The sequence below is a fragment of the Ziziphus jujuba genome, chromosome 10, assembly GCF_031755915.1.
Source record: "Ziziphus jujuba cultivar Dongzao chromosome 10, ASM3175591v1".
In the NCBI taxonomy this organism is placed as follows: Eukaryota; Viridiplantae; Streptophyta; class Magnoliopsida; order Rosales; family Rhamnaceae; genus Ziziphus; species Ziziphus jujuba.
In genome coordinates this window covers 27,786,334-27,799,938 of record NC_083388.1, presented here as the reverse complement: position 1 = coordinate 27,799,938, position 13,605 = coordinate 27,786,334, and positions in this window count along the sequence as shown.

Sequence of the window (13,605 nt, the reverse complement as noted above, 5' to 3'; positions counted from 1 at the left end):
GATTTTCTTTACAACATCAAATATCCTGTGAAAATATTTAAGCAACTTATTAAATTAACATTTTTTTTTTAAATCATGGTAAGAGGCAACGCATAAAACTACTTATGCGTTGCTTGTTAGCAAATAATTTTTTTTTTTTTGTGTGTGATATTTCTGTTTAATCAATCTAATTTTTTTTAAGCATCAAATCACCAGTGAAAATATTTAAACAACATAAACTAGTGTTTTTTTTTTTTTTGTTTTAGTTATCAGTAATAGGCGACGCATAGAAATGTTTCCACATCCTCTGTTAGGAAATATAATTTATTTTTGTTTTCTTTTTTAACTCAATCTGATTTTCTTTACAACATCAAATATCCTGTGAAAATATTTAAGCAACTTATTAAATTAATATTTTTTTTTTAGATCATGGTAAAAGGCAAAGCATAAAACTACTTATGCTTCGCTTGTTAGCAAATAATTTTTTTTTTGTGTGTGATATTTCTGTTTAATCAATCTAATTTTCTTTAAGCATCAAATCACCAGTGAAAATATTTAAACAACATAAACTAGTGTGTTTTTTTTTTTTAGTTATCAGTAATAGGCGACGCATAGAAATGTTTCCACATCGTCTGCTAGGAAATATAATTTATTTTTGTTTTTTTTTTTAACTCAATCTGATTTTCTTTACAACATCAAATATCCTGTGAAAATATTTAAGCAACTTATTAAATTAACATTTGTTTTTTAAATCATGGTAAGAGGCAACGCATAAAACTACTTATGCGTTGCTTGTTAGCAAATAATTTTTTTTTTTTGTGTGTGATATTTCTGTTTAATCAATCTAATTTTCTTTAAGCATCAAATCACCAGTGAAAATATTTTAACAACATAAACTAGTGTTTTTTTTTTTTTGTTTTAGTTATCAGTAATAGGCGACGCATAGAAATGTTTCCACATCCTCTGTTAGGAAATATAATTTATTTTTGTTTTTGTTTTTAACTCAATCTGATTTTCTTTACAACATCAAATATCCTGTGAAAATATTTAAGCAACTTATTAAATTAACATTTTTTTTTTAAATCATGGTAAGAGGCAACGCATAAAACTACTTATGCGTTGCTTGTTAGCAAATAATTTTTTTTTTTTGTGTGTGATATTTCTGTTTAATCAATCTAATTTTCTTTAAGCATCAAATCACCAGTGAAAATATTTAAACAACATAAACTAGTGTTTTTTTTTTTTTGTTTTAGTTATCAGTAATAGGCGACGCATAGAAATGTTTCCACATCCTCTGTTAGGAAATATAATTTATTTTTGTTTTTTTTTTTAACTCAATCTGATTTTCTTTACAACATCAAATATCCTGTGAAAATATTTAAGCAACTTATTAAATTAACATTTTTTTTTAAATCATGGTAAGAGGCAAAGCATAAAACTACTTATGCTTCGCTTGTTAGCAAAAAAATTTTTTTTTTTTTGAGTGTGATATTTCTGTTTAATCAATCTGATTTTCCAGCATCAAATCACCAGTGAAAATATTTAAACAACATAAACTAGCGTGTTTTTTTTCATTATCAGTAATAGGCGACGCATAAAAATGTTTCCGTGTCGCCTATTAGCAAATACAATTTCTTTTTTTGTGTTTTTTTTTTTTAACTTAATCTGATTTTCTTCACAACATCAAATATTCTGTGGAAATATTTAAGCAACCTATTAAATTAACATTTTTTTTAAAATCATGGTAATAGGCAAAGCATAAAACTACTTATGCGTCGCTTGTTAGCAAATAATTTTTTTTTTTTTTGTGTGTGTGTAATCTTTCTCTTTAATCTATCTGATTTTCTTTCAGCATCAAATCATCAGTGAAAATATTTAAACAACATAAACTAGTGTTTTTTTTTTCGTTATCAGTAATAGGCGACGCATAAAAATGTTTCCGTGTCGCCTATTAGCAAATACAATTTCTTTTTTTGTGTTTTTTTTTTTAACTTAATCTGATTTTCTTTACAACATCAAATATTCTGTGGAAATATTTAAGCAACTTATTAAATTAACATTTTTTTTTAAATCATGGTACGAGGCAACGCATAAAACTACTTATGCGTCGCTTGTTAGCAAATAATTTTTTTTTTTTGTGTGTGTGATATTTCTATTTAATCAATCTGATTTTCTTTCAGCATCAAATCACCAATGAAAATATTTAAACAACATAAACTAGTGATTTTTTTTCATAGGTTATCAGTAATCGGCGAGCCATAGAAATGTTTCCACATCGTCTGTAAGGAAATACAATTTATTTTTGTTTTTTTTTTAATTCAATCTGATTTTCTTTACAACATCAAATATCCTGCGCAAATATTTAAGCAGCTTATTAAATTAACATTTTTTTTTAAATCATGGTAAGAGGCGACGCATAAAACTACTTATGCGTCGCTTGTTAGCAAATGATTTTTTTTTTTTTTTGTGTGTGTAATCTTTCTCTTTAATCTATCTGATTTTCTTTCAGCATCAAATCATCAGTGAAAATATTTAAACAACATAAACTAGTGTTTTTTTTTCATTATCAGTAATAGGCGACGCATAAAAATGTTTCCGTGTCGCCTATTAGCAAATACAATTTCTTTTTGTGTTTTTTTTTTTAACTTAATCTGATTTTCTTCACAACATGAAATATTCTGTGGAAATATTTAAGCAACTTATTAAATTAACATTTTTTTTAAAATCATGGTAAGAGGCAAAGCATAAAACTACTTATGCTTCGCTTGTTAGCAAAAATTTTTTTTTTTTTTTGTGTGTGATATTTCTGTTTAATCAATCTGATTTTCCAGCATCAAATCACCAGTGAAAATATTTAAACAACATAAACTAGCGTTTTTTTTTTCATTATCAGTAATAGGCGACGCATAAAAATGTTTCCGTGTCGCCTATTAGCAAATACAATTTCTTTTTTTGTGTTTTTTTTTTTAACTTAATCTGATTTTCTTCACAACATCAAATATTCTGTGGAAATATTTAAGCAACCTATTAAATTAACATTTTTTTTAAAATCATGGTAAGAGGCGACGCATAAAACTACTTATGCGTCGCTTGTTAGCAAATAATTTTTTTTTTTTTATGTGTGTGATATTTCTATTTAATCAATCTGATTTTCTTTCAGCATCAAATCACCAATGAAAATAATTAAACAACATAAACTAGTGTTTTTTTTTTCATAGGTTATCAGTAATCGGCGACGCATAGAAATGTTTCCACATCGTCTATAAGGAAATACAATTTATTTTTGTTTTTTTTAATTCAATCTGATTTTCTTTACAACATCAAATATCCTGTGCAAATATTTAAGCAACTTATTAAATTAACATTTTTTTTTTAGATCATGGTAAGAGGCGACGCATAAAACTACTTATGCGTCGCTTGTTAGCAAATAAATTTTTTTTTTTGTGTGTAATCTTTCTCTTTAATCAATCTGATTTTCTTTCAACATCAAATCATCAGTGAAAATATTTAAACAACATAAACTATTGTTTTTTTTTTTCATTATCAGTAATAGGCGACGCATAAAAATGTTTCCGTGTCGCCTATTAGCAAATACAATTTCTTTTTTTGTGTTTTTTTTTTTAACTTAATCTGATTTTCTTTACAAAATCAAATATTCTGTGGAAATATTTAAGCAACTTATTAAATTAACATTTTTTTTTAAATCATGGTAAGAGGCAACGCATAAAACTACTTATGCATCGCTTGTTAGCAAATAATTTTTTTTTTTTGTGTGTGTGATATTTCTATTTAATCAATCTGATTTTCTTTCAGCATCAAATCACCAATGAAAATATTTAAACAACATAAACTAATGTTTTTTTTCATAGGTGATCACTAATGGGCGACGCATAGAAATGTTTCCACATCGTCGGTAAGGAAATACAATTTATTTTTGTTTTTTTTTAATTCAATCTGATTATCTTTACAACATCAAATATCATGCGCAAATATTTAAGCAACTTATTAAATTAACATTTTTTTTGAAATCATGGTAAGAGGCAAAGCATAAAACTACTTATGCTTCGCTTGTTAGCAAATAATTTTTTTTTTTTTGTGTGTGATATTTCTGTTTAATCAATCTGATTTTCTTTCAGCATCAAATCACCAGTGAAAATATTTAAACAACATAAACTAGCGTTTATTTTTTCATTATCAGTAATAGGCGACGCATAAAAATGTTTCCGCGTCGCCTATTAGCAAATACAATTTCTTTTTTTGTGTTTTTTTTTTAACTTAATCTGATTTTCTTCACAACATCAAATATTCTGTGGAAATATTTAAGCAACCTATTAAATTAACATTTTTTTTAAAATCATGGTAAGAGGCAACGCATAAAACTGCTTATGCATCGCTTGTTAGCAAATAATTTTTTTTTTGTGTGCATGATATTTCTATTTAATCAATCTGATTTTCGTTCAGCATCAAATCACCAATGAAAATATTTAAACAACATAAACTAGTGTTTTTTTTTTCATAGGTTATCAGTAATCGGCGACGCATAGAAATGTTTCCACATCGTCTATAAGGAAATACAAATTATTTTTGTTTTTTTTTTAATTCAATCTGATTTTCTTTACAACATCAAATATCCTGTGCAAATATTTAAGCAACTTATTAAATTAACATTTTTTTTTAGATCATGGTAAGAGGCGACGCATAAAACTACTTATGCGTCGCTTGTTAGCAAATAATTTTTTTTTTTTGTGTGTGTTCTTTTTCTTTAATCAATTTGATTATCTTTCAACATCAAATCATCAGTGAAAATATTTAAACAACATAAACTAGTGTTTTTTTTTCATTATCAGTAATAGGCGACGCATAAAAAAGTGTCCGTGTCGCCTATTAGCAAATACAATTTCTTTTTTTGTGTTTTTTTTTTCACTTAATCTGATTTTCTTTACAACATCAAATATTCTGTGGAAATATTTAAGCAACTTATTAAATTAACATTTTTTTTTCAATCATGGTAAGATGCAACGCATAAAACTACTTATGCATCGCTTGTTAGCAAATAATGTTTTTTTTGTGTGTGTGTGATATTTCTATTTAATCAATCTGATTTTGTTTCACCATCAAATCACCAATGAAAATATTTAAACGACATAAACCAGTGTTTTTTTTTTCACAGGTTATCAGTAATCGGCGACGCATAGAAATGTTTCCACATCGTCTGTAATGAAATACAATTTATTTTTGTTTTTTTTTAATTCAATCTGATTTTCTTTACAACATCAAATATCATGCGCAAATATTTAAGCAACTTATTAAATTAACTTTTTTTTTAAATCATGGTAAGAGGCAAAGCATAAAACTACTTATGCTTCGCTTGTTAGCAAATAATTTTTTTTTTTTTTTGTGTGTGATATTTCTGTTTAATCAATCTGATTTTCTTTCAGCATCAAATCACCAGTGAAAATATTTAAACAACATAAACTAGTGTGTTTTTTTTTTTTTAGTTATCAGTAATAGGCGACGCATAGAAATGTTTCCACATCGTCTGTTAGGAAATATAATTTATTTTTGTTTTTTTTCTAACTCAATCTGATTTTCTTTCCAACATCAAATATTCTGTGCAAATATTTAAGCAACTTATTAAATTTACATTTTTTTTTAGATCATGGTAAGAGGCGACGCATAAAACTACTTATGCGTCGCTTGTTAGCAAATAATTTTTTTTTTTTTTGTGTGTGTAATCTTTCTCTTTAATCTATCTGATTTTCTTTCAGCATCAAATCATCAGTAAAAATATTTAAACAACATAAACTAGCGTTTTGTTTTTCATTATCAGTAATAGGCGACGCATAAAAATGTTTCCGTTTCGCCTATTAGCAAATACAATTTCTTTTTTTGTGTTTTTTTTTTAACTTAATCTGATTTTCTTTACAACATCAAATATTCTGTGGAAATATTTAAGCAACTTATTAAATTAACATTTTTTTTTAAATCATGGTACGAGGCAACGCATAAAACTACTTATGCGTCGCTTGTTAGCAAATAATTTTTTTTTTTTTGTGTGTAATCTTTTTCTTTAATCAATCTGATTTTCTTTCATCATCAAATTACCAATAAAAATATTTAAACAACATAAACTAGTGTTTTTGTTTTCATAGGTTATCAGTAATCGGCGACGCATAGAAATGTTTCCACATCGTCTATAAGGAAATACAATTTATTTTTGTTTTTTTTTAATTCAATCTGATTTTCTTTACAACATCAAATATCCTATGCAAATATTTAAGCAACTTATTAAATTAACATTTTTTTTTTACATCATGGTGAAAGGCGACGCATAAAACTACTTATGCGTCGCTTGTTAGCAAATAATTTTTTTTTTTTTTTGTGTGTAATCATTTTCTTTAATCAATCTGATTTTCTTTCAACATCAAATCATCAGTGAAAATATTTAAACAACATAAACTAGTGTTTTTTTTTCATTAGCAGTAATAGGCGACGCATAAAAATGTTTCCGTGTCGCCTATTAGCAAATACAATTTCTTTTTTTGTGTTTTTTTTTTTCACTTAATCTGATTTTCTTTACAACATCAAATATTCTGTGGAAATATTTAAGCAACTTATTAAATTAACATTTTTTTTTAAATCGTGGTAAGAGGCAACGCATAAAACTACTTATGCATCGCTTGTTAGCAAATAATTTTTTTTTTGTGTGTGTGTGGTATTTCTATTTAATCAATCTGATTTTCTTTCACCATCAAATCACCAATGAAAATATTTAAACAACATAAACTAGTGGTTTTTTTTTCATAGGTTATCAGTAATCGGCGACGCATAGAAATGTTTCCACATCGTCTGTAAGGAAATACAATTTATTTTTGTTTTTTTTTAATTCAATCTGATTTTCTTTACAACATCAAATATCATGCGCAAATATTTAAGCAACTTATTAAATTAACATTTTTTTTTAAATCATGGTAAAAGGCAAAGCATAAAACTACTTATGCTTCGCTTGTTAGCAAATAATTTTTTTTTTTTTGTGTGTGATATTTCTGTTTAATCAATCTGATTTTCTTTCAGCATCAAATCACCAGTGAAAATATTTAAACAACATAAACTAGCGTTTTTTTTTTCATTATCAGTAATAGGCGACGCATAAAAATGTTTCCGTGTCGCCTATTAGCAAATACAATTTCTTTTTTTGTGTTTTTGTTTTTTAACTTAATCTGATTTTCTTCACAACATCAAATATTCTGTGGAAATATTTAAGCAACCTATTAAATTAACATTTTTTTTAAAATCATGGTAAGAGGCAAAGCATAAAACTACTTATGCTTCGCTTGTTAGCAAATAATTTTTTTTTTGTGTGTGTGATATTTCTATTTAATCAATCTGATTTTCTTTCAGCATCAAATCACCAATGAAAATATTTAAACAACATAAACTAGTGTTTTTTTTTTCATAGGTTATCAGTAATCGGCGACGCATAGAAATGTTTCCACATCGTCTATAAGGAAATACAATTTATTTTTGTTTTTTTTTAATTCAATCTGATTTTCTTTACAACATCAAATATCCTGTGCAAATATTTAAGCAACTTATTAAATTAACATTTTTTTTTAGATCATGGTAAGAGGCGACGCATAAAACTACTTATGCGTCGCTTGTTAGCAAATAATTTTTTTTTTTTTTGTGTGTTCTTTTTCTTTAATCAATTTGATTATCTTTCAACATCAAATCATCAGTGAAAATATTTAAACAACATAAACTAGTGTTTTTTTTTCATTATCAGTAATAGGCGACGCATAAAAAAGTGTCCGTGTCGCCTATTAGCAAATACAATTTCTTTTTTTGTGTTTTTTTTTTCACTTAATCTGATTTTCTTTACAACATCAAATATTCTGTGGAAATATTTAAGCAACTTATTAAATTAACATTTTTTTTTCAATCATGGTAAGATGCAACGCATAAAACTACTTATGCATCGCTTGTTAGCAAATAATGTTTTTTTTGTGTGTGTGTGATATTTCTATTTAATCAATCTGATTTTGTTTCACCATCAAATCACCAATGAAAATATTTAAACAACATAAACCAGTGTTTTTTTTTTCACAGGTTATCAGTAATCGGCGACGCATAGAAATGTTTCCACATCGTCTGTAATGAAATACAATTTATTTTTGTTTTTTTTTAATTCAATCTGATTTTCTTTACAACATCAAATATCATGCGCAAATATTTAAGCAACTTATTAAATTAACTTTTTTTTTAAATCATGGTAAGAGGCAAAGCATAAAACTACTTATGCTTCGCTTGTTAGCAAATAATTTTTTTTTTTTTTGTGTGTGATATTTCTGTTTAATCAATCTGATTTTCTTTCAGCATCAAATCACCAGTGAAAATATTTAAACAACATAAACTAGTGTGTTTTTTTTTTTTTAGTTATCAGTAATAGGCGACGCATAGAAATGTTTCCACATCGTCTGTTAGGAAATATAATTTATTTTTGTTTTTTTTCTAACTCAATCTGATTTTCTTTCCAACATCAAATATTCTGTGCAAATATTTAAGCAACTTATTAAATTTACAATTTTTTTTAGATCATGGTAAGAGGCGACGCATAAAACTACTTATGCGTCGCTTGTTAGCAAATAATTTTTTTTTTTTTTTTGTGTGTAATCTTTCTCTTTAATCTATCTGATTTTCTTTCAGCATCAAATCATCAGTAAAAATATTTAAACAACATAAACTAGCGTTTTGTTTTTCATTATCAGTAATAGGCGACGCATAAAAATGTTTCCGTTTCGCCTATTAGCAAATACAATTTCTTTTTTTGTGTTTTTTTTTTAACTTAATCTGATTTTCTTTACAACATCAAATATTCTGTGGAAATATTTAAGCAACTTATTAAATTAACATTTTTTTTTAAATCATGGTACGAGGCAACGCATAAAACTACTTATGCGTCGCTTGTTAGCAAATAATTTTTTTTTTTTTGTGTGTAATCTTTTTCTTTAATCAATCTGATTTTCTTTCATCATCAAATTACCAATAAAAATATTTAAACAACATAAACTAGTGTTTTTGTTTTCATAGGTTATCAGTAATCGGCGACGCATAGAAATGTTTCCACATCGTCTATAAGGAAATACAATTTATTTTTGTTTTTTTTTAATTCAATCTGATTTTCTTTACAACATCAAATATCCTATGCAAATATTTAAGCAACTTATTAAATTAACATTTTTTTTTTAAATCATGGTAAAAGGCGACGCATAAAACTACTTATGCGTCGCTTGTTAGCAAATAATTTTTTTTTTTTTTTGTGTGTAATCATTTTCTTTAATCAATCTGATTTTCTTTCAACATCAAATCATCAGTGAAAATATTTCAACAACATAAACTAGTGTTTTTTTTTCATTAGCAGTAATAGGCGACGCATAAAAATGTTTCCGTGTCGCCTATTAGCAAATACAATTTCTTTTTTTGTGTTTTTTTTTTTCACTTAATCTGATTTTCTTTACAACATCAAATATTCTGTGGAAATATTTAAGCAACTTATTAAATTAACATTTTTTTTTAAATCGTGGTAAGAGGCAACGCATAAAACTACTTATGCATCGCTTGTTAGCAAATAATTTTTTTTTTGTGTGTGTGTGGTATTTCTATTTAATCAATCTGATTTTCTTTCACCATCAAATCACCAATGAAAATATTTAAACAACATAAACTAGTGGTTTTTTTTTCATAGGTTATCAGTAATCGGCGACGCATAGAAATGTTTCCACATCGTCTGTAAGGAAATACAATTTATTTTTGTTTTTTTTTAATTCAATCTGATTTTCTTTACAACATCAAATATCATGCGCAAATATTTAAGCAACTTATTAAATTAACATTTTTTTTTAAATCATGGTAAAAGGCAAAGCATAAAACTACTTATGCTTCGCTTGTTAGCAAATAATTTTTTTTTTTTTTGTGTGTGATATTTCTGTTTAATCAATCTGATTTTCTTTCAGCATCAAATCACCAGTGAAAATATTTAAACAACATAAACTAGCGTTTTTTTTTTCATTATCAGTAATAGGCGACGCATAAAAATGTTTCCGTGTCGCCTATTAGCAAATACAATTTCTTTTTTTGTGTTTTTTTTTTTTAACTTAATCTGATTTTCTTCACAACATCAAATATTCTGTGGAAATATTTAAGCAACCTATTAAATTAACATTTTTTTTAAAATCATGGTAAGAGGCAAAGCATAAAACTACTTATGCTTCGCTTGTTAGCAAATAATTTTTTTTTTGTGTGTGTGATATTTCTATTTAATCAATCTGATTTTCTTTCAGCATCAAATCACCAATGAAAATATTTAAACAACATAAACTAGTGTTTTTTTTTTCATAGGTTATCAGTAATCGGCGACGCATAGAAATGTTTCCACATCGTCTATAAGGAAATACAATTTATTTTTGTTTTTTTTTAATTCAATCTGATTTTCTTTACAACATCAAATATCCTGTGCAAATATTTAAGCAACTTATTAAATTAACATTTTTTTTTTAAATCATGGTAAGAGGCGACGCATAAAACTACTTATGCGTCGCTTGTTAGCAAATAATTTTTTTTTTTTGTGTGTAATCTTTTTCTTTAATCAATCTGATTTTCTTTCAGCATCAAATCACCAATAAAAATATTTAAACAACATAAACTAGTGTTTTTGTTTTCATAGGTTATCAGTAATCGGCGACGCATAGAAATGTTTCCACATCGTCTGTAAGGAAATACAATTTATTTTTGTTTTTTTTTAATTCAATCTGATTTTCTTTACAACATCAAATATCATGCGCAAATATTTAAGCAACTTATTAAATTAACATTTTTTTTAAAATCATGGTAAGAGGCAAAGCATAAAACTACTTATGCTTCGCTTGTTAGCAAATAATTTTTTTTTTTGTGTGTGTGATATTTCTTTTCAATCAATCTGATTTTCTTTCAGCATCAAATCACCAATGAAAATATTTAAACAACATAAACTAGTGTTTTTTTTTTCATAGGTTATCAGTAATCGGCGACGCATAGAAATGTTTCCACATCGTCTATAAGGAAATACAATTTATTTTTGTTTTTTTTTAATTCAATCTGATTTTCTTTACAACATCAAATATTCTGTGGAAATATTTAAGCAACTTATTAAATTAACATTTTTTTTAAAATCATGGTAAGAGGCAACGCATAAAACTACTTATGCATCGCTTGTTAGCAAATAATTTTTTTTTTGTGTGTGTGTGATATTTCTATTTAATCAATCTGATTTTCTTTCACCATCAAATCACCAATGAAAATATTTAAACAACATAAACTAGTGGTTTTTTTTTCATAGGTTATCAGTAATCCGCGACGCATAGAAATGTTTCCACATCGTCTGTAAGGAAATACAATTTATTTTTGTTTTTTTTTAATTCAATCTGATTTTCTTTACAACATCAAATATCATGCGCAAATATTTAAGCAACTTATTAAATTAACATTTTTTTTAAATCATGGTAAGAGGCAAAGCATAAAACTACTTATGCTTCGCTTGTTAGCAAATAATTTTTTTTTTTTTTTTGTGTGTGATATTTCTGTTTAATCAATCTGATTTTCTTTCAGCATCAAATCACCAGTGAAAATATTTAAACAACATAAACTAGTGTGTTTTTTTTTTTTAGTTATCAGTAATAGGCGAGGCATAGAAATGTTTCCACATCGTCTGTTAGGAAATATAATTTATTTTTTTTTTCTAACTCAATCTGATTTTCTTTACAACATCAAATATCCTGTGAAAATATTTAAGCAACTTATTAAATTAACATTTTTTTTTTAGATCATGGTAAGAGGCGATGCATAAAACTACTTATGCGTCGCTTGTTAGCAAATAATTTTTTTTTTTTGTGTGTGTAATCTTTCTCTTGAATCTATATGATTTTCTTTCAGCATCAAATCATCAGTGAAAATATTTAAACAACATAAACTAGTGTGTTTTTTTTCATTATCAGTAATAGGCGACGCATAAAAATGTTTTCGTGTCGCCTATTAGCAAATACAATTTCTTTTTGTGTTTTTTTTTTTAACTTAATCTGATTTTCTTCACAACGTGAAATATTCTGTGGAAATATTTAAGCAACTTATTAAATTAACATTTTTTTTAAAATCATGGTAAGAGGCAACGCATAAAACTACTTATGCGTCGCTTGATAGCAAGTAATTTTTTTTTTTTGTGTGTGATATTTCTGTTTAATCAATCTGATTTTCTTTCAGCATCAAATCACCAGTGAAAATATTTAAACAACATAAACTAGTGTGTTTTTTTTTTTTTAGTTATCAGTAATAGGAGACGCATAGAAATGTTTCCACATCGTCTGTTAGGAAATATAATTTATTTTTGTTTTTTTTCTAACTCAATCTGATTTTCTTTACAACATCAAATATCCTGTGAAAATATTTAAGCAACTTATTAAATTAACATTTTTTTTTTAGATCATGGTAAGAGGCGACGCATAAAACTACTTATGCGTCGCTTGTTAGCAAATAATTTTTTTTTTTTGTGTGTGTAATCTTTCTCTTTAATCTATATGATTTTCTTTCAGCATCAAATCATCAGTGAAAATATTTAAACAACATAAACTAGTGTGTTTTTTTTCATTATCAGTAATAGGCGACGCATAAAAATGTTTTCGTGTCGCCTATTAGCAAATACAATTTCTTTTTGTGTTTTTTTTTTGAACTTAATCTGATTTTCTTCACAACATGAAATATTCTGTGGAAATATTTAAGCAACTTATTAAATTAACATTTTTTTTAAAATCATGGTAAGAGGCAAAGCATAAAACTACTTATGCTTCGCTTGTTAGCAAATAATTTTTTTTTTTTTTGTGTGTGATATTTCTGTTTAATCAATCTAATTTTCTTTTAGCATCAAATCACCAGTGAAAATATTTAAACAACATAAACTAGTGTTTTTTTTTTTGTTCTAGTTATCAGTAATAGGCGACGCATAGAAATGTTTCCACATCCTCTGTTAGGAAATATAATTTATTTTTGTTTTTTTTTTTAACTCAATCTGATTTTCTTTACAACATCAAATATCCTGTGAAAATATTTAAGCAACTTATTAAATTAATATATTTTTTTTAGATCATGGTAAGAGGCGACGCATAAAACTACTTATGCGTCGCTTGTTAGCAAATAATTTTTTTTTTTTTTTGTGCGTGTAATCTTTCTCTTTAATCTATCTGATTTTCTTTCAGCATCAAATCATCAGTGAAAATATTTAAACAACATAAACTAGTATTTTTTTTTTCATTATCAGTAATAGGCGACGCATAAAAATGTTTCCATGTAGCCTGTTAGCAAATATAGTTTCTTTTTTTGTATTTTTTTTTAACTCAATCTGATTTTCTTTACAACATCAAATATCCCGTGAAAATATTTAAGCAACTTATTAAATTAACATTTTTTTTTAGATCATGGTAAGAGGCGACGCATAAAACTACTTATGCGTCGCGTGTTAGCAAATAATTTTTTTTTTTTTTGTGTGTGTGTAATCTTTCTCTTTAATCAATCTGATATTCTTTCAGCATCAAATCATCAGTG